The following is a 14,691-nucleotide window of genomic DNA, read 5'->3' on the forward strand; positions in this document are numbered from 1 at the left end:
GACCATATTTATCCCCATTTTGATAATCTCAGAGAGTGCCATCAAATCTAGAAATCAAATTTTTAAATGGACTTCATCTCCGTATGGATTCAGGCCATTCTTTATGATTATGCCACTTTTGAAGGCCAAACATTTTCCCTAAGAGTAGCTTGGTCCATGTTAATCCGCATGAAGATTATGATATGCTTGCTGAATGTTTGATTTTCGAGGCGCGATCTTTTGCATTTCCACCTATCCATATTTGCTAGTCTCTCCGGTATCATGCAATGCTCACTCCCACCTCGAGATTTGGTGCATCATTTGCCCATACATCCAAACCTCTTGGGAGAACTTTGTAACATCTCAAATTTTATTAAATTGGGATGTTAATAGAATCATTTATGCATATCATATTTTATTGCATCTTGGAGTTTTATTAAATGTTCAAATATTTTTCCACTCAAGAAAAATAAAAGAGAGAAGATAAAATGACTTCTTCAATATAAAAAGAGTTGGAATAGTATTAGAATATTATTTGGAATTTTTCAAGTTTATTTGATAATTATTTTATTGGCCAAAAGTGGATTTGTTGCATAAAATAAATATTTTTAAAATTATATGAGTAGAACAAAATGTTCACCGTGCACCATATTATCAACAATGGTTTTAGGAATTATTCTGGTATTTTCATAAATCCGTCTGGTTTTGTTTTTTTTACCCTAAAGCATTTTCTGTAATAAAAAAAACAATGCCAAGACCGAAACTCAGTTCGGCCCAAGAGCACATCGACCAGGCCAACCCACCCTTCGCGCCAGCTGCCCACCCTCATCTCTCTCTCCCGCACTCACCAATAGGTGGGAGCCCCACGTTATCATCCCCAACCTCCCACCACACTGCTCAAAATGAGCTCTCTCTCGCGCGCAACCGTCGGGCAAAGCTCTCGGGATAGAGCTTATCCGCCGCAGCCCCACACGCTTTGAGCTCGCCTATATAAAGACCAGGACCCCCTCTCTCAATCTCGTCGTCCTGCTCATCTTCATGCTGCCCTCACCGCTGACCCTCCTCGTTTGAATCTCGTCGGAGCCGAGCCACCTTGTCGTCGATTTCGTCACCGGTAAGCCACCCGAAGACCCCTCGCTCTGTTCTTTTGAAACCCCGCTACCACGCGCACCCATTTGTCACCTTTTTGCCGCCTAGGTCATGCCGGAGACGCCGCCTCAACGACCCCTCACCCGCCGGAGCACCAGAGCTCCACCGCGATCCCCTGCTTGACCCCATCGTCGCCGAGGACCACCACCACCACCGTTCGAACTGCCTCATCGAGCCACACCCCTTCGTCTACTTTACCGACGTCGGAGACCGCCAGAGACGCTACCCCCTCATCACCCGCCACCTGCGTCACCGCCGTGTTCGTCGTCGACACAGTTGTCCCGCTGTAAGCCGCCGCCACTCCACTTGTTCATTAGATCGTAGATTGACGGCTTAGATTAGATTAATTTAGTTTTTTATTTTTGAACCAGTATGTGCTAAGTTTTAGATGGCCGCTGTTTAACCTCGGCGGCGAATGGGTATGCACCAGTAGCATTGTGCCACGTGTCCAGGGACCTATTTGTGATTATTTTTCTTCACTATTTAGTCCCTGAGTTTCACAGTTTAGTCCCTGAATTTTGAATAGCCATAGCTTTGTGCTCGTAGATCTAAACTAGATGAAACCAGCGGCAAAATGTTCATCTCGAATAGCTTTATCCAGTGAACCCATCTTTGCAAACTTTTTCAAATTTCAAATTGGAATTTATTTAGATTCAAATTTAAACTCTATTTGGCCATATTCCTAAACCATATATACGTTTGAATTAATTCTTTTTACACTTTGGAACCCTAGCCAAATCCTAAGACTTGAAATGGTATGCGCACACAATTAGGATCTGTCCATGATAATTGCACTCCTAAGCCATGTATAAACTTTAGTTCACATCACAATTTTTGAACCTTATTTCACATGTTGCTTTTTGCACTTAGAAAATTTTCATGAAAGTTAACTGTGTTGGATTTTTTATTTGGGGTTTCCAAGTCTTTTCATGTTGCATGTTGTTTTGATTCTCTGAATGATGCTTATGTGTGTTTATTTACTTTGGCGATAGATTATCCAGAGTGTGAATCCGAGTATTATCATTCTCTAGAATTGAACCACCTATATCAAGGCAAGTTTACATCTTGATCATACTTTTATTACCTATGTTTTTTATATGCACTTAGTTCTTTGTGGTAGGATTGCATGATTAGGGTCTATGCCGGATGGCTATGCTTCGCCTAGTAGTTCATTTGAGGTAGGTCTGAACTTTACAACCTTTGTCGACACCGTGTAAGATTCTATTGCCTCACCAAAGTACACGGGGTCTAGGAAGTGTTGTCATGGTGAGACATGAGTGACAAAGTAGTAATCAGGACCAAGACTTTTAATGAACTACTTGGGCGGAATAGGTTTGAATGGTGGCGAAGTACAGCGGGAGCAGTCATGGGAAATCCATGGGAGTGCACACTAGTGGCCCGTCCGCTCAGGCTCAAAGGGATCTGATATCCCACAAGTATAGGGGAGCACAACTGTTTTCGAGGGTAGAGTACTCAACCCAAATTTATTGATTCAACACAAGGGGAGCCAAGGAATATTTGTAAGTATCAGCAGTTGAGTTGTCAATTCAACCATACCTGGAGATCTAATATCTATAGCAAAGTGATCAGTAGCACAGTAGTATGATAGTTTTATAGTGATAGCAGTGATAGTAACAGTAACGGTAACAGTGACAACGGTATTGGTAATTTTGTAGCGGTTGTAACAACAGTAACTTAGCAAGAACAAAATGTGAAAAGCTCGTTGGCATTGGATCGGTGAATTCATTGGATGATATTCATCATATAACAGCCATAACCTAGGGCGATACAAAACTAGCTCTAGTTCATAAATATAATGTAGGCATGTATTCCATAAATAGTCATACGTGCTTATGAAAAAGAACTTGTATGACATCTTTTGTCCTACCCTCCCGTGGCAGCGGGGTCCATAAGGAAACTAAGGGATAGTAAGGCCTCCTTTTAATAGAGAACCAGAACAAAGCATTAACACATAGTGAATACATTAACTCCTCAAACTACGACCATCACCGGAAAGTATCCCAATTATTGTTACCTTGGGGTTTACGGATCATAACACATAATAGGTGCATATGACTTGCAAGATCGGATCACAAACATAGATATAATGGTGATAATATAAATGGTTCAGATCTGAAATCATGGCACTCGAGCCCTAGTGGCAAGCATTAAGCATAGCAAAGTCATAGCAACATCAATATCAGAACATAGTGGATACTAGGGATCAAGCCCTGACAAAACTAAATCAATTACATGACGAGTCTCATCTAACCCACCGTCCAGCAAGCCTACGAAGGAATTACTCACTCCCGTCGGTGAGCATCATGAAATTGGTGATGGAGGATGGTTGATGATGACGAAGACTGATACGTCTCCAACGTATCTATAATTTTTGATTGTTCCATGCTATTATATTATCTGTTTTGGATGTTTAATGGGCTTTATTATACACTTCTATATTATTTTTGGGACTAACCTACTAACCCAAGGCCCAGTGCAAATTGTTTTTTTCTATTTCAGTGTTTCGCAGAAAAGGAATATCAAACGGAATCCAAACGGAATGAAACCTTCGGGAGAGTTATTTTTGGAACAAACGTGATCCAGGGGACTTGGAGTAGACGTCAAGAAAGGAGCGAGGATGCCACGAGGCAGGGAGGCGCGCCTGTGCCCCTTGGCGCGCCCCCACCCTCGCGGGCCCCTCGCAGCTCCACCGACCTACTTCTTCCTCATATATATATATATATCCATATACCCCAAAAACATCCAGGAGCACCATGAAACCCTATTTCCACCGCCGCAACCTTCTGTATCCAAGAGATCCCATCTTGGGGCCTTTTCCAGAGCTCCGCCAGAGGGGGAATCGATCACGGAGGGCTTCTACATCAATACCATAGCCTCTCCGATGATGTGTGAGTAGTTTACCAAAGACCTTCGGGTCCATAGTTATTAGCTAGATGGCTTCTTCTCTCTATTTGGATCTCAATACAAAGTTCTCCTCGATCTTCTTGGAGATCTATTCGATGTAATTCTTTTTGCGGTGTGTTTGTCGAGATCTGATGAATTGTGGGTTTATGATCAAGATTATCTATGAACAATATTTGATTCTTCTCTGAAATCTTTTATGTATGATTTGTTATCTTTGCAAGTCTCTTCGAATTATCAGTTTGGTTTGGACTACTAGATTGATCTTTCTTGCAATGGGAGAAGTGCTTAGCTTTGGGTTCAATCTTGCGGTGTCCTTTCCCAGTGACAGCAGGGGCAACAAGGCACGTATTGTATTGTTGCCATCGAGGATAAAAAGATGGGGTTTATATCATATTGCTCGAGTTTATCGCTCTACATCATGTCATCTTGCCTAATGCGTTACTCTGTTCTTATGAACTTAATACTCTAGATGCATGCTGGATAGCGGTCGATGTGTGGAGTAATAGTAGTAGATGCAGAATCGTTTCGGTCTACTTGTTGCGGATGTGATTCCTATATACATGATCATGCTTAGATATTCTCATAATTATGCACTTTTCTATGAATTGCTCAACAGTAATTTGTTTACCCACCTTAATACTTATGCTATCTTAAGAGAAGCCACTAGTCAAACCTATGGCCCCCGGGTTTATCTTCCATCATATAAGTTTCCAACCTATTTTACTTTGCAATCTTTACTTTCTATCTATATCATAAAAATACCAAAAATATTTATCTTATTATCTCTATCAGATCTCACTATTGTAAGTGACCGTGAAGGGATTGACAACCCCTTTATCGCGTTGGTTGCGAGGTTCTTATTTGTTTGTGTAGGTTCGAGGTGACTTGCGTGTAGTTTCCTACCGGATTGATACCTTGGTTCTCAAAAATTGAGGGAAATACTTACGCTACTTTGCTGCATCACCCTTTCCTCTTCACGGGAAAACCAACGTAGTGCTCAAGAGGTAGCAAGAAGGATTTCCGGCGCCGTTGCCGGGGAGGCTTACACCAAGTCAAGTCAAGATTCGATCTCCCGCAAATGAGTGATTTCTGGCGCCGTTGCCGGGGAGATCTACGCACAAGTCAAGACATACCAAGTACCCATCACAAACTCTTATCCCTTTGCGTTTTCTTTGCCTTCTTCCCGTATGTATCTTTGTTTGTGTTTCCATGTGACTTCTATTTGATTGCATATTTGCTTGCTAAAAATCTATTGATATGGATCCACTTAAAGTGTTCTACTTGGATCATCTTCGATCCTTATATGCTCGTGCTGAAACCCCAACTAGCCTGGTTGATGGGAAATCTTTAGATGAGCATGCTCATTTTGTGCGTAACCGTTTGTCTGAAAAAGGGTGTCGGTGTACTAAAGAAGGGGTACCCTTAGTACCCCGAACTTGTGCACGGGCAGTCGCAGCGTCCCGCGGCAAGGCCTGCCAGGTCACCGCCAAGAACCTCCGTGGTCCCTTTGAAGACCATTCAAGAACAAAGTACTCAAGACAAGACCCCGACAAGAGGAGCTTGCCGGGAAGAAGGCAAGACCCCGGCAAGAGGAGCTTGCCGGGAAGGCCATCAGAAGCATCCCAAGGCCCCGGCAAGAGGCGCTTGCCGGGAAGGCCATCCAAGGCATTCCAAGGAACTTGCCGCGGCGCGCTACGCGCCCCGACAAGGCCCGGTGAGCGACAAGCTCCCGGAAGCGACAAGTCGACGGCCGCGGCAAGGCGCTTGCCGCGGCAAGCCCCCACTCCACGCCCGCGCTCCAGCACATCCACCCACGTGTCGCTCCGGGGCCCCTCCCAAGCGCACGTGGCAGAAGGCTGTGCAGCTAGGGGCGTGCGGTGGCACGCAGGCGCTGACAAGACAACCATCGTGGCAAGACGGTGGCGTCCCTAGCGGTCCCTTTCGGTGCTGTCTAGGCGACACAGACGGGCATTTAATGCCCTTGTCCCCTGCCGTCAGGGTTAGGTATGATAGCAGTGTAGCAGCTAGCTATGCCTACTACAGCACCTAGCTGTGCCTACCCACGGCACCCTTTTCCACTTTTGCCCTCCGTTGCTCTATGTCGGTAACCCCTTGAGCATATAAAAGGAGGCCCGGGGCAACGTAGAGGGGGGTTCAGCAATTCCACACACTCACGCTCGATCTCGAGTTGAGCATTTCCACACATCCACGCTCGATCTCGCTCCCGAGCTAGAAATCAATACCAATCCACAAAGCAGGAGTAGGGTTTTACGCATCCGTGCGGCCCGAACCTAGGTAAATCGCTCGCGTGCTTCGCTTCGATTTACTCCTGGCATGACCAGACCGCCCGCGAGCTTCGCCTCGATCTGCTCTTTGCGCGACCTCCGCCCCCCGCCGAACCAAAAGGGACCCGGTCCGCCGGTCCCATAGGTGCCCGTGGATCAGAAACCCCGGCAAAGGGAGACTCTTATGGGATCAAATAAACAGATTGCTGTGTTATGCTTGGAATCTTTGTGAAATTTATGATTTTACTTGTTGCTCTAAGAACCCTAAAAAACACCTCCCCTACCTATGTGAGTTTAATGATAATGAAATCTTATCTTCTTATGCAAAGGGTGTTTATAGTTACTATGATATCGAACAAATTGAAGAATTTGTTGCTTTTAAGGGTGCTTATGAAGTTGCTTCTTTGATTGAAAAGTATGATGTTACTCTCTACGAATCTGAAAATTTTGACATACTTAAATATTGCTATGAAAACTATGCTCATAATGTCCATGTCAAAGAATTTATTGAAAGCATGACCGCTGCTTGGGAAGAAAATAATGATATGCATGAATCTATAGATAATTATGATTCCGATGATTTGATTGAAATATCCCTTGATGAACATGATGCTTGCTATTCTTGTGGCCATGATGCCAATATTTATTAAAATGAGTTTGCTATAGTTCCTTATGTTAAACATGAGATCGTTGCTATTGCACCCATACCTGATAGTTCCTTCAATGAAAAGCATGATTGTAATGATGTTATTATAAATTGTCTTAATGACAATTGTGTTAATGATATGCAAAACCTCAAGCTTGGGGATGCTAGTTTTGCTATGACTACTATTTGTTGCAATGATCATGATTGGGGTGATTCTTCTTTTGATCTTGAAAATTTATTTAAGCCCCATGATGAATATGAGATTGATAATAGTGTTTGCAATATTATTGAAAGTGGGTTTGGAAGAGTGTCAACTTTAGATCCCACATATTTGGAGAATGTTCAATCTTATGAAGTTTTTGATAAAAGTGGGTTTGGAGAGGTCATGACTTTAGTTAATGTTAATCCCACTATTTTGGAAGAGTGTCAACTTTGCATGCATGTGGATCGTGTTGAAAATATCTTATGTGATAGCTATTTTGTTGAATTTGCTTATGATCCCACATGTAATTATTATGAGAGAGGAAATATGATTGTAGAAATTTTCATGTTACTAAATTACCTCTCGTTATGTTGATATTGCTATTGTTTCTTTCCGCTTCCTTGCATATGCTAGTTTTTGCTTGCTATGATAATTTGTTTGCCTATAAGATGCCTATGCATAGGAAGTATGTTAGACTTAGATGTGTTTGTCACGTGTTTCATGATGCTCTCTTTGTGCTTCAATTCTTGTCTTTCATGTGAGCATCATTGAAATCTCTATGCCTAGACCGAAGATCGTCCTCTCTAGAGCCCCGAACAGGCTCCAAATATGGCCTCCCGGTGAAGAACATGAGGTGGTGGCGGCTCCTAATTTTTTCTAGCATCGAAATTAGGGTCAACGGAGCTTCTTGGGCCCCACTACCCACCAGGGCACGCCAGAGAGGGGTGGCGCGCCCTGGTGCCTTGTTGCCGCGGCAAGCCCCCACTCCACGCCCGCGCTCCAGCACATCCACCCACGTGTCGCTCCGGGGCCCCTCCCAGAGCGCACGTGGCAGGAGGCTGTGCAGCTAGGGGCGTGCGGTGGCACGCAGGCGCTGACAAGACAACCATCGTGGCAAGACGGTGGCGTCCCTAGCGGTCCCTTTCGGTGCTGTCTAGGCGACACAGACGGGCATTTAATGCCCTTGTCCCCTGCCGTCAGGGTTAGGTATGATAACACTGTAGCAGCTAGCTGTGCCTACTACAGCACCTAGCTGTGCCTACCCACGGCACCTTTTCCACTTTTGCCCTCCGTTGCCCTATGTCGGTAACCCCTTGAGCATATAAAAGGAGGCCCGGGGCAACGTAGAGGGGGGTTCAGCAATTCCACACAGCTCGACGGTTCAGCACACACTCACGCTCGATCTCGCTCCCGAGCTAGAAATCAATACCAATCCACAAAGCAGGAGTAGGGTTTTACGCATCCGTGCGGCCCGAACCTGGGTAAATCGCTCGCGTGCTTCGCCTCGATTTACTCCTCGCACGACCAACCGCCCGCGAGCTTCGCCTCGATCTGCTCTTTGCGCAACCTCCGCCCCCCGCCGAACCAAAAGGGACCCGGTCCGCCGGTCCCATAGGTGCCCGTGGATCAGAAACCCCGGCATCAGAAACCCCGGCATCTCCGGCGCGCCAGGTAGGGGGCGTCGAAGTTGTGTGAATCAGATCCGGCGTTCTCGCGGGCTAGATCTTCATCTTCTTCATCGATCTTCGCCATCTTCGTCAACATGCCGCCGAAGAAGAAGGTTTCGGAGGCAGCTGCTCCGTCCGCTCCGAGCCACCCACCGCCGGAGCAAACGGCCGGTGGGGCAGGCGCCGGCGGAGGAACACGCGTCGACGAGGGAACTCTCGGTGCTGCCAGGTCCCAGGGCAGGGCTGCGCTGCCCATCGGCGGCGTGGCCGGCTCCCACAACGACCGGGCGCACTCCAAGACCTCGGCGTCCGTGCATGCACCGCGCCCATCTCGGGAGGCGCGGGGCCGACAGCGTCATGGTACTCACGGTACCATGCGCTCGCTGGATCAAGATCGAGCTGGTGGATCTCGGAGCGCCCAAGGTCACCATGCGCGTCAACACACCCAGAACAGATAAGTTGCCAAAGCCTGAGCAACCAGATCTCTAATTTTTGAGTTATCTCCCCTGGATCGGCTCACTTTGTATGAGAAGTCTGTGCGCGGAGGAGCCAACTCGTAGCTGGCTGCGCCCTTGCGTTGTTTCGAGCTCGCTCAACAACATTAGGTGAGCTGCGGCTGGTTGCTACACTAGCCACACCCTTGCATTGTTTTGAGCCTTCTCAACAACGTAAGTTAGCTGCGGCTAGTTGCTACACTAGCCGCGCCCTTACTTTGCTTCGAGCCCCGCTCAGCAACTTAAGTGAGCTGCAGCCGGCTGCGACAAGGTTTCTTGCTGGTAGCGGCACCGCCAGTTCCGCGCTCAGCGCTCGCGGTCTGGATGCCTGCACTGGCAAGTTCCCTAAAAGCGAAGGGTAAAAACATACAAAGTTGACGCCGAAATGGGAAGGCCCTTACCGGGTGAAACGAGTCACAAGGCCCGGCACTGTCCGCCTTGGGACCGAAGATGGCATCCCAGTGAGTAATTCCTGGAGCATCGAGCATCTTCGTAAGTTTTACCCGTAAGGCGCGGTTGTCGGAACCCGTTCCGGCAACCACCTCTTGTACAAAGTCTTGCCGCTGTTGCATGTAATCCTTTGTACGAGGCCGGGCGCAGATCCCGTGCGCAGCAGAGCTCGCGTGCTCCGCACATTTTGTCGATTTTATGCTTTCTATTTTCTGGCATATATGATCTGACATTTGTGCAGCACCAACCCCACGGCAAGCGTTGACGAGCTGCTAGGCTCTATATCTTTATTTTCTCTTCTTTCTTTTCTTCCTTCTTCCAAGGAAAGAAAGGATCCCTCGCCCACAAGTTTGCCGGGGGGGAAGGGAGAAGAGAAGGGTATGGACCAGGCGTCGTTCAAGAATTTCATCTTGCTGGGAAGCAAACGACAGAAAAACTAAGTTGCCAAAGTTTGAGCAGCCAAATCTTTTAAATTCCAAGTTATCTCCCTTGAACGACTGCACTTTGTATGGGAAACCTGTGCGCGGAGGAGCCAACTCGTAGCTGCGCCCTTGCGTTGTTTCGAGCTCGCTCAACAACATTAGGTGAGCCACGGCTAGTTGCTACACTAGCCGCGCCCTTGCATCGTTTTGAGCCTGCTCAACAACGTAAGTTAGCTGCGGCTAGTTGCTACACTAGCCGCGCCCTTACTTTGCTTCGAGCCCCGCTCAGCAACTTAAGTGAGCTGCAGCTGGCTGCGACAAGGTTTCTTGTCGGTAGCGGCACCGCCAGTTCCGCGCTCAGCGCTCGCGGACCGGATGCCTGCACCGGCAAGTTCCCTAAAAGCGTAGGGCAAAAACATACAAAAGGAGGAGTCAAGTAAAGGGAATAACATTGCAATGGCTATCCAGAAGAAATTTATATTACAAAATAGCTTGTCGCAGCTCTAATAAATGTTCTCTATGACATAGCTAGCAGCGACAAGGAAAGAAGGAAGCCGGCGGCCTAGTCGACGTGGTCGCCCTCAACCCTCTTGATCCCGCTCACCTTGTCCACAATGGGCGCGATAAGGGCCTTGAGCTCTTCCTGATCGATATCAGGCGGCAAGGATCTGAGGACGTTGTGGAGGCGGAGGCCTGGATTGCGGAAGGCCACCTTAATCAACACCTTCTGAAGGGCTCCCGCACAGATCTCGCGCGACTCGTCGGCCAGCCGCTTCGGGATCTCATTTCGGAGCCACTGGAGCGCCGTCGCCACGCCTTGGAAGAACATAGTGAGCTTGGCGCTAGGTTGGAGGTTCTCGTCGGAGGAGTACCCGAAGTCCTCCACCCCCAGCTGCGCCAGCTCCTTATCGATGTCCCCGGCGGCGTTCACAAGGCTCTCCGTCCAGTGCTCCACCGTGTCCCTAAAGGCATTTTGGGTGGTGGCAGCACTCTCCAGCAACGCCTTGTCGGCATCGATCTCCTTCTTCAGGGCCACCTCCCGCTCCTTGGCGCCGTCCAGCGCCTTGGTCAAAGCGACCAGCCTCGACTCGAGGGCGGCGTTGGAGTCCTTGGCGGCGCTGAGCTCTTCGCCATATGCTTTGCGGTCGGCCTCCAGCTGCACCACCTTCATCTCCAACACCTTTTTGGCGGCCTCGGCAGCGGCGGCAGCATCCTCCGCTTGCTTGAGGGCTCCGCCAAGCTTCTCCTCGCGCGCGGAAAGTTCCTCCTCGTGAGCGTCGAGGTGGACCTTCCGCTGCGCCTGCTCACCCTCTTCCGCAGCTAGCTTCACGGCGGCCAGTCGCTGCAGCTCTTCGGCTTCGGCCTTCTCGAGGAGAAAGGCCTTCTTCGCTTTAGCGAGCTGCTTCCGCTCCTCCGCCAGGGATCGGAGAGCTTCCCGGTGGAAACCCCCGAGCTCGTCTGCGTGCTTCTCAATGTCTGTTCCCGCCTTCGCGACAAGCGCCTCGCGGGACTCCAGCTTGGCTTGTCGCGCGCGGTAGAGCGACATCAACCTGCGCAGCAGCCGCTCCTCTTCGGGCTCGTTGCTGCTGCTGCTCGGCGCGTCGACCAGCTTCAGACCCGCGGAGGCAAGCACTTCCCCATCGAAGACCTCCCCCTCGACCGGCGCCCTGGAGCTTGACGCCCAGGGGAGGTTGATGAAGACGCCTTCGCCGGCCTTCAAGTAAGCGCCCGGCTGGGGCTCCTCGGTACTTGGCGCTGCGGCTTCGGCGGATGGATCGGCGGTCGGCGTAGCGCCTGGCGCTCCTGCGGCCCCAGGGCCGTCAGTACGATCGCCAGGTTCCTCGCCAGTTGCTGCGGCACCAGCCTTGGCGGCCTCGGCGCCGGCGGCGTCTCCAGCACCGGCAGCTTCGTCGGTGGCGACCTCTGTCTCCATCTGCTCCGCAGCGGATGGATCTGACGGCCGGCAAAGGGGGGAAGAGTCAAGCAAAATCCAGCCAGAAACTCAAGAAGATCAGAAGAAGAAGAACCCAAGGGAAATTTTGAAGCAAGGAGATTACCTGCGCTGGGCTCGGTGGCCATGGTCTCTGCCGCTGGGGGGATGCTGGTACCGTCCCTTGGCGGAGAGCTTCCCCTTGCCGGAGAGCCACCCCCTGCCGGAGAATCTCTTGCCGGAGAATTTTCCCTGGGCGGCGTAGTTGAAGCAGATGGCATGCCGGGGGCTGTCTCCGGACGCTCCTGGTGAGGCTGCTCCGCTTCTACACAAGGCAACAAACGGATATCAGCAAAGACAAGTACCCATGCGCGCCTCACCGCGGCAAGTAGTTCACACACTTACGCTGGGGGCTGCCATGGAGGAAAGTCGCCAGGTCCGGCAAGGTTGTCTCGGGCGCGCCACCCGTTGTCGCAGTGGGAACGTCCTCGATGATGACCACCGGGGCCTTAGCTCTCTTTGCCGCTCTCTGGGCCAGAGTCCTAAAAAGGAGCAGGTTCAGGGAAAAGCAATTGAGAAACAAGAACAACAGCAAAAACCGAAGAAATGCGAGTGCAGCAAGAGAAGCTTACTCTTCTTCATCCTCCTCGTCGGAGCTCAGCGCGGAGAAGTCGAAGCCCGGCGCGCTCCCAGAGCGAGGAGGCGGAGGAGAAGCTTCCCTTGGCCGCTTAGCGGGAGCAGTGGTGGCGGTCTGAGAAGACCCCGCTCCGGCTGTCAGCGTGGCACGGGAAGCAGTAGGGACCGAAGCGGCGGTTTGGCTAGACCCCGCTCCAGTTGCCGTCGTAGCATGAGGCACTCCCGCGGCAACGGTGTTTGCCGCGGTCGAGCGCGTCACGCGGCGTGGCGACTGTTGACCCGCTCGCCGCTCCGCCTCGTCGCCAACCTTGCGGAGACGCCTTCTGGGCGGCGTTGGGGGCTCTGCTTCTGGTGGGCTGTCCGGAGGCAAGGAGGAAGAGGAGTCGATTTGCCGCGAGCTGCCCGTGTCTTTGGCAGGCTCGCCCGGATCGGCGTCTTGCCCGGCAAGCCCCTCCTTGCCGGCAGGCTCCCCTTGCTCGCCACAGCTCGCCACATTTTCCGCGTCTGCTTCCGCGGTGGTGAACCCAAACTCGCCCGCGGCCGCGGCTTCCGCCGCCTCCTCCAGCCTGGTGGCGATGCGCGCCATCTTCGCGTCGGTGGTGTCGCGGGTAAGGCCGTCCTTCTCGTCGGGGCGGACTGCCACTTCCACCAAGTTGTCGAAGAACTGCTGCACGACCTCATCGGCAGGCTCCTGCCAAGTTGGCACAATCCCGTGCGAGTCGCATTCCGGCATCATTGCACGGATGCGGTCGAGCGCGGAGTTGTTGCACAAAGGCACGACGCCCCCCGGCAACCTGAACACCTCGGGATGCTGGGGGTCATATCTGAACAGCTCCTGCAGCATCGCATGGAGCTCCAGAACTGTGAAGTTGAAGTTGAGGCCCGGCCGCAGCCTCATAATGTCTGCCGCGTTCTTGAACTCCCAAGTTGGCCTCCCCCGCTCTTGCAGGGGGGCGATGCGGCGGCGGAGGAAATCTGCGCCAACCGCGCCGACAGTGAGCCCGGCATTCCGGAGGCGCAGGATCCTGGTGACGGCGATCCCCAGCCTATCGTCCTCCGGGGCCAGGACGCTCCAGTCGTCGCCGCGCGCCACCGGGGTTTGGCGCCGGGCGGTGAAAGGCTGCGGACTCTCCTCGACAATCCAGCACCAATCAGCCCTCCACTCCTCCCACTTGCCGCGGAACTCTCCCTCCAGATAGGTCTCCTTCTTGCCGGTCCTCGAGATCCAGGCGATTCCGCCGGATAGAGGCTCTCCCCTCTCTACTCGAGGAGTGAAGAAATGGCGGAAGAGGGCTACGTTGGGAAGAACTCCGACAAAGTTTTCGCACAGATGCGCGAAAACTGCCATTGTCAGAACGGCATTGGGGGTGAAGTCGAGGAGGTGGAATCCATAGGTGTTCATGACATCGCGGAAGAAATCAGAGAAAGGCGGGCAGAGCCCGCAGTGGAAGAACAATGCGAAGAAGGCGTATCCAGTGGGAGCCTCCTTGCAAGCAGCGGCGGGGAGTACCTTTGTGCGCGGATGCGCGCGCGTCTCCGCCGACCAGAACAAAGAATAGTCCTCCCACAGCTCCTTCGCGCCGAGCCCGGGGGGGAAAACAGCCCGCGTCTTCCGCAGCGCCGCGAGCCGATGCGCCTCGGTCGTCTTCACGGTCTTCCCCCTGTCGGCTTTCGGAGCCATGGCGGAAGCAGTGGAGGGGGTCGACGGCGTTGGTGGTGCTGGCGGCGGTGGGGGGCGAAGCGCTGCTCTCTCTCTCTTAGCTTTGGGGAGGCGAGGGAGCGGCGGAGATTTCTGAGATTGGGAACGACAACGGGCGAATGGCCTGACTGCCCCTGTTTCCCCTGCTTATAAGGGGGGAGGGGGGCGGACGTTCCACATTTCGAGAAAAGGAACCCCCACGACCTCTCCCACGACGCCGCATTCAACGCGTGCCGTTCGGGGGGAGGGCGCGGGGGAAGCGGAGGAAGATTCGGCGTAACCTAGGCCGCGCGTGCCCGTGCACTGTTTTGGGCCTGGCCCAACAGCGCTCGGCACCGTGTCTGGCCCAGGCCCGGGGGCTCCTGTCGGTGTACTAAAGAAGGGGTACCCTTAGTACCCCGAACTTGTGCACGGGCAGTCGCAGCG

This window comes from Triticum urartu, chromosome 2 (assembly GCF_003073215.2).
Source record: "Triticum urartu cultivar G1812 chromosome 2, Tu2.1, whole genome shotgun sequence".
NCBI classification, from domain to species: Eukaryota; Viridiplantae; Streptophyta; class Magnoliopsida; order Poales; family Poaceae; genus Triticum; species Triticum urartu.